Here is a 7,216-nt window from a genome sequence, read left to right on the forward strand (position 1 = left end):
AAGAGGGGAAGGGGCAGAGAGAGAGGGAGACACAGAATCCAAAGCAGCCTCTGGGCTCTGAGCCGTCAGCACAGAGCCTGCCTCAGGGCTTGAACTCATGAACTGATTCTAACCAAAGTCAGACACTTAACAGACTGAGCGACTCAAGCACACCCACCCTTATAAGATTACTTCAATCTTATAGGGATACGCAGGATTGCACTTGGAGTCCGCTCTGATAATTCAGAATAATGTATCCATCTCAAGATTCTTAATTAAATCTGCAACATCTCCTTACCACACCCTCCACCCCCAGCCCCAGCCTGTAGCATTCACAGGTTCCAGGGAGGCCACTATTCTGTCTACTACAGGATAGCTTTTAATTCTTTGCTTTGGGTCCATAAGCCTCGGAACTATTTGCTTTTCATCTGGCCCAAGAGCAAGCGTGTAGTAAATTGTATCTAGGGTGGGGCACCAGGGTGGCTCAGTTGGTGAGTTCGAGCCCCTCATTGAACCACTCCTAACAGTGCAGAGCCTACTTGGGACCCTCTCCCTCCCTCTCTGTGCACTGCTTGAGAGTGCACTCTTGCTCTCTCTTAAAATGAATAAATAAACTTAAAAAATAAACTGTGTCTAGTGAGTATAATGATGGAGAAGCTAGAATTTCACCCTGCAGCACTTTGAGACTCACTGTGGGAAGGCGATCTTTGTGAGAGCAAGGACTTCTGCTCTGTTTCAAAACCACAAGAGACCCAGGTTGACAATGAAGAGTGCATACTCAGGAAAGATTGTCTTCCTCCACATTTGATTATTGAAAAATATTTCTGGAACACGCATACCTTAAATATACCAGAAACATATTTTTTAGATGTCCTAACACCAGTTTCTGGCTTCTTATCACATATCAGGTTATCTCAGTTCTCAGAAACCTGACCAGAGTTAAAAGTTAGAAAGGGAAAGGGATTATCTGTTTACAGCATGGTCTAGAGAATTTTAAAACAGTAGACTTTCCACCGAATGGGCAAATTTCCTCTTGGTGGGGGTTATGTGGAAACATTCTCTCCTGTTTTATGCCCCCTTGAAGAGCTATTTCAAAAATAAACTTCAGTATGTAACCCAATGATAACAGAAGAAAGATTCTCTACTTTCCTATCATTCCTTTTTCAGCTTTGCGTGATGCTCTTGCTGATAGAGGAAGAATGGAGATTTGCTTTTGAGGCCAAGGTATTTGCTGAGGGAACAGCACCTGTTACTCTCTGGCTGGTACCCTTGTGTGTAAAGTACCTTCCTCTTGGCTTGACAGAAATTAGGTCATTGCCCATGTGTTTCGGGCTGCTGAATTAAGACACAACATTCTCATTTTAAAGCTAATCATGCACAGACATAAACGCTGTCCACAGCTATGGTTGTTCTACTATTACTGTTTAGATTGATCCTTTAAAAAAAAAATCACATTACAACATTACAGTGGTTAAATTTACTTGAATCATCTACTGCTGAGATCCAAGCCGCTTCCAGATTACGTAACAGGTATTCAGAATGTGGAACTCAACAAATCTCTGGTTTCTCAGGCTGCTTACCCTTGGCTCAGCTGCCTCTGTCACTGAGTCATCAACAGATTTACTCTGAGGAACCCAGTATTCCATTTTGTTTCAGCTCCCACATCAGAACCTAATACTTATTCATGTTCTCTGCATGAGTTTCTTGGGACATTTCTGTTTACCCACAACCTTCCTGCCGCTATTAAATAGGAGGCTATGTGCCAGAGTCAACATTATTCAATTTACATCATCAACATTTGAAAAAGCTTGTTTTCAGTGCTGCTCTGTCCTAGGAACACAGTGGATGCCAGCCTGAGGAAGGAGTTCACATTTCCTTCACCCTCAAGGCCTTTAAATCTAAGTAAGTTTCCTGGTGCCACTTTATACTGATGCTTTAAAAATTTATTTTAAAAATACTTTCCCAGATTCTTATAAAGCAGAAATAAAACTTCAAGTACCCATTTAAAAGTATATTTAGTATTTTTATTTCATCTTTTCAAGGATCATATATTTTCACCTTATTCTTGATCCTAACTCTTTGAGAATCACTGACATGGGAAGATTTTTTTGTTGGCTATTTTTAGATGTCTATAATTCCGCTTTTAAAAATTCAAATAACAAGTAGGCAGAGATCTGCTAAGTGAGCTGCTCTAATCACAAAGCCCCAACATCACTGCTCTGGTCCTGGCTAAAGATTTGTTTTAAGATTTTTGTGGACAGCATTGTTCATCGTTTAGAAACTCTGTATTAGTTTTGTTTTCTTTGTAAGGGGTAAACTTGTAGTGGTTGTTTAATGCTTGGTTATCTCCTTAATGTTTGTAACTATTGTAACAATGGGTAGGATTATAGGTGCATGCAGTATGTCCCAAATCATGTACATGACAGGTTGTCCCCAATTTATGATGGTTTGATTTAAGGATTTTTTTTTTTTTTTTTTTTTTTTTTTTTTACTTTGGGGCAAAAGCAAGAAACATTCAGCAGAAACCATACTTTGAATTTTTGAATTTGGATTTTGCCTTGGACTAGAGGTGTGTGGTCCAGCCCTCTTTCCTGATGCTGGACACCAGCAGTGGGCTATCACTCTCCTTTAGCAGCGCCATCTGAAGGGTGAACAACTGATACACCTACCGCCATTCTGTACCCAGATGACCATTCTGGGTTTCACTTTCAGTACCGTTTTCATTACATTACATGAGACTTTCAACACTTTATTACAACATAAGCTTTGTGCTGGATGATTCTGCCCAACTATAGGCTAATGTAAGTGTTCTGAGCACCTGTAAAGTAGATTAGGCTAAGCTCTGATGTTTTGTAGGTGAGGTGTATTAAATGCATTTTCAACTTCTGATATCTTCCAGCTGTGTTGGGTTTATCAAGACATAACTCCATCCTAAGTTGGGGAAGATCTGTACTAAAATAATATAACTGAAGAAATATGTGAGCATACAGTGATCAGAGCTCAGAATAAAGGTGTCTAGGCCCAATTTTGAAGCAAGAGTCAGAATGCCTCTGATTTACACCCTTAGGGAAGAGAAGTGAAATTGGTGATACTTTTGTTGACGACTATACATCAGGCCTTTTGCATAGATTATCCCACTAAATCCCAGTGTGGCCATTTGCTAGCTGTGTTATCTTGGGCATGTTACTTAACAATTTTGTGCCTCAATTTCCCTATTTTGTAAAAATAAAACAAAACAAAATCAAGAAGCCAAAAACTCAGACTTATTCCAATTTAATCTTATTAAAGATTACGTGGACCTTGTTAAGCCTAGTGCCTGGCACAGAATAAACACCATGTGAATGTTCACTATTAACGTACCCACTGATAAAGAAACTGAGGTTCTGGGAGACCGGCAACTTAGGTTAAAGAACTTGGAAGAGAGTGGACTTGAAACCCATACACTGTTCTGTATACCACGTAGTTTCTCATTTTAATCTTGGCTCTATTGTTTAGCTATTGTTTAGGTAAGTCACTTCATATTGTGGGGCCTTGATTGCGTTGTTTGTAAAACAAAATTTATGGCCCCTTGCAATCCTTATATTCCATAAATGTTATCATAAACTTTGGTGACCTGTGACCACTTGAGGAAAATTTTTTTCTCTGTAGAAATGGGCAGGAACTCAAACAGTTGACCCTCAGCATATAGAGATGGTTGTAAAAGGTGGACAATAGTATCACCAGTGGAAGGTTCCTCCATGTTGGGGAAAGTTCACCCCCAGCAGTTGTGTTTAAGATGTCTTCACAGCAGATAGGCTACTCTCCAGGGTTGGGAAAGGAAGAACTTATTCCTTTTGTTACACGTGAATCCAGGAAATAACCTAAATTCATCTGATAACACTAAAATGCAAGATAAATTAATGCGGGGCAAACTCAGGCTTTGGTAAAACAGGAACAATTGAAAAAGGGAACGCTTTTCAGACTTTGGTAGCCATGTGAGTGAGACCGAACACCCACGGCAGTCCTGAAGTTTTCTTAGGCACCCAAGAAAAGAGTTAGGTGGCACCAAAGTTATTTGACACCCTTAATCTGAAAGATGGTAAACACAAGTTCCTTCCAAATGCTGAGTCATGCTTGTGATGACACAGAGAAACACCTAAGACTCCAACTTTCCTGAGATACTGGTCTTTAGTAGATTGTTTGCTGCTGAAATAATTACTTCATGTTTTTAGATTTACTTATGGGGAGTGCTTCCCCTCCTACACCCTCACTAAGTTGTTTTTGGTGTTTTTTTTTTTTTTCCCTTTTTTAGCCCTCAACCTGTTTGTTTGGTTCTGTTTCAATTCCATGAGCAAAAAGATGTGGCAAGTATATGTGTGTGTAGGCAAGGTTGTTTGTTTGTTTTTTTTTTAACATATATATTGTTGGTGGATCTAATGCAATAATAATTCCTAAGTTAATGATTATTCCCCTCCTCCCCACAAAATTATCTTTATAGTAAAAAGAAATTGCTTAAGCATCTTGAAATTTACACTCCTGTCAGATACCCTAATCAGCAACTGAACTTTCAGTGGAATTCTTGTCCTGATAAGTCAGACAAAGGGGCAGACATAGGCAGAAAGCTACTTTGGGTACTCACAAATAGTATATTAAGTTTTAAAGCAATAATGTATAAGGCTAAAAGGAACAATTTATTTTAATATTGTATTTCGTCTAGAAAATATTGATGGAATAAACAGAGGATAATTTTGGGTTTTGTAAGTTTCTGTGAGTCTTAAAGCAGAGTAGCGTAAACCTTTGCATTTGGAAATTATCTAGTGTTTATCTTTAAAAATGAACAGTGTTTAGCCACTTTTGTCGTGAACAAGTGGATGCCTAATTTATGCTGAATACTTACAAATTACCATGTTTTATGCAGTAATTGGAAGTAACTTTTATAACAATTTTCTATTTTGGGGCACCTGGGTGGCTAGGTTGGTTAAGCGTCTGACTCTTGATTTCTGTTCAGGTCCTGATTTCACAGTTTGTAGGATGGAGCCCCTGCATCGGGCTGTGAGCTGACAGTGCAGAGCCTGCTTGGAATTCTCTCTCCCTCTCTCTGCCCCTCCCCTGCTGACATTAATTTTCTCAAATTAAAAAACATTTAAAAAATAAGTTTTTTAATTTTAAAATTATTTTTTCAAGGCTGTGGTTGAGATTAGATGTAGTTAGAGGATGGAGATATGGAGCCAGCGGTGGGTTGTTTAGAAAAAGAAGGTCCAGAGTGACCGGTAGGCTCATGATGGTAAGTTTCTTGTCTCTCCTTGCCTAAGCCCTCCCATATCCACCTTTTCCTTTGGTGCTTTTCCTGAAATCCAGCAGATGCCTAGCGTCCTTCTGCTCTTCTCTGGTCGCTCTTGGCCCCAGTTTTGGCAAATGAAATTATGTCCGATGCTTCTGACTTTTCTCAGCTCCTCAAAATCCTCTCCCTTCTCCCCTGTTCTATGCCATCAGTCTGACTTTGGTTTCGGCCATTAGGGATGGCCATGGGTTATTGAGAACCGAATCCCCACTGGCTTGTTAGCTAGCAAGGCGACCAGGATTTTGTGGGGGGAAATAAACAGTAGACGTAATAGAGTCTGGAACAAATCGTTCATCTAAACGTTCATTTCAAATCAGTAAACACTTATCAAACATCTATTGTGTCATAGGCACTGTGGTAGATACCAGGGTACAGAAGGAAATAGGTGGTCTCCATTTTCCAAGAACTGAACCGTTCTGGGAGAATTCGTGGGAAGGAAACACGGGACTGACACTTCAGTTCAACCAGATTATTCCCTTTCTGGGTAACCTGTTGCTTTTCTAGATAAATGATATAGAATTGGGATTTGAACAAAATGTGGAAACAGTGCTTTGTTACAGGGGTTCTCTGTAATACCTGAGGGGAATGTTTAAGCAGTTGTTCACAAGCTTTAGTGTGCAAGAGAATCACTGGAAGAGCTTGTTAAATCAGATAGCTAGGTGCCAGCCCCAGAGTTTAGGGATCAAGTAGTTGGGAGTGAAGCCGAGAATTTGTATTTCCATTGAGTTCTTCGATGCTGCTGCTGGCTCCCACCACTGCCCTTTCAGAGCTACAGGTTTAAACGTAAGGATTTCCAGGTTAGGATTTCCAGGTTCCATCTATGTTCGGTGTGGGAGTGGGAACCTGGGATTGATCATTTTATACCCACCTTCCCATTCTAATATGCATCCAAGGTTGAGAACCATTTGGACAGGCTGGTTTCCTGACATTTACTGTGAGCTTGGGACCCAATGAATCTACACATTACTTTATGCCAATTACAATAGTTATGACTTAATTAAATTATGACTTAAAGAAATTAGCAAATGACTTAATAAGCAATTGGCTTTAAAAAACCCAGCACTGCGATTTGGGTTCAAACTAATTTGGATGCCTTCCTTTGGAAGGTCTTTCCAACCCTCCCCTGGGTATTTCCCAACACCACGGTGGAAGCCTTCTTTGCAAAACTCCCAGAGGTTGTTGGAGGAAAGGTCTTAAGGATATGGGGTCCATTTGAGCCCCATGTGCGCCCTCCCTGGGTCCACTTGGGCTTGCTTAGCTCTGGTGGTTCCAAGTAAGCTGGGCATGCTCAGTGGGCAGGGTCGGTTTTAGGGGGTGCATCTGGGAAGCCTGCTGCTCCGCTGCCGGGGCTCTGCGCCTCCCCCCACCTGTATGAGGCCGGGCCTGAGGCGCCTTCGCTCGGCATCCCCCCCTCTCCCACCTCCCGGCGCCCGCCGGGGCTTGGCCTGCCCCGCGGGTTCCTGCGCTGACATTCAGCGGGCAGGTCGGGAGGTCGAGAGCGTGCGGAGGGGGTCCGCGCGAGGGCTTTGGGCTCTGACGGCCGGGTCCCAGGGGTCCGCCCGCTTCCTAGAAGCGTTTCTAGGCCCAGGGAAGCCTTTCTGCCGAGGAGGGGAAGCCTGATCCGGGGGCGGACGACGAGAAATCAGGTAAGCCAGCCCGCCGGCGTGCAGGCGGGCTGGTGTCTCCTCTCTCGCGGGCAGGTGGCCAGGGCCGAGGCAACCGGGCACCTCCCCCACCGTCCCCGGGCCTAGCCCGGCCCAGGCTTTCCAGCCCGCGAGCAAGGCGGGGCGCGGGGCGGGAGCCGCAGCCCCGGGCGAGGGCCAACGCCTCGGCGCGCCGCCGCCCCGCCAGGCGGGCCCCGCGGCCCCGCCAGGTCACGTTCCTCGGGCGGCGGGGGAGGAGACACCAGCCCGCCTG

General features: G+C 43.3%; 1 protein-coding gene across 1 annotated transcript in view; it reads left to right on the plus strand.

Moving 5' to 3' along the window:
* The first annotated feature begins 6,749 nt into the window (after positions 1 to 6,749).
* GPD2 (glycerol-3-phosphate dehydrogenase 2) overlaps positions 6,750 to 7,216 on the plus strand; it is a 142,801-nt gene continuing 142,334 nt past the window's right edge. Inside the window, exon 1 of the mRNA XM_040475123.1 lies at positions 6,750 to 6,945. The gene's annotated coding sequence lies outside the window, so the exon portion shown is untranslated. The remainder of the gene's footprint in view (positions 6,946 to 7,216) is intronic.

This window comes from Herpailurus yagouaroundi, unplaced genomic scaffold, assembly GCF_014898765.1.
Source record: "Herpailurus yagouaroundi ecotype Mexico unplaced genomic scaffold, PumYag 140, whole genome shotgun sequence".
NCBI lineage: Eukaryota > Metazoa > Chordata > Mammalia > Carnivora > Felidae > Herpailurus > Herpailurus yagouaroundi.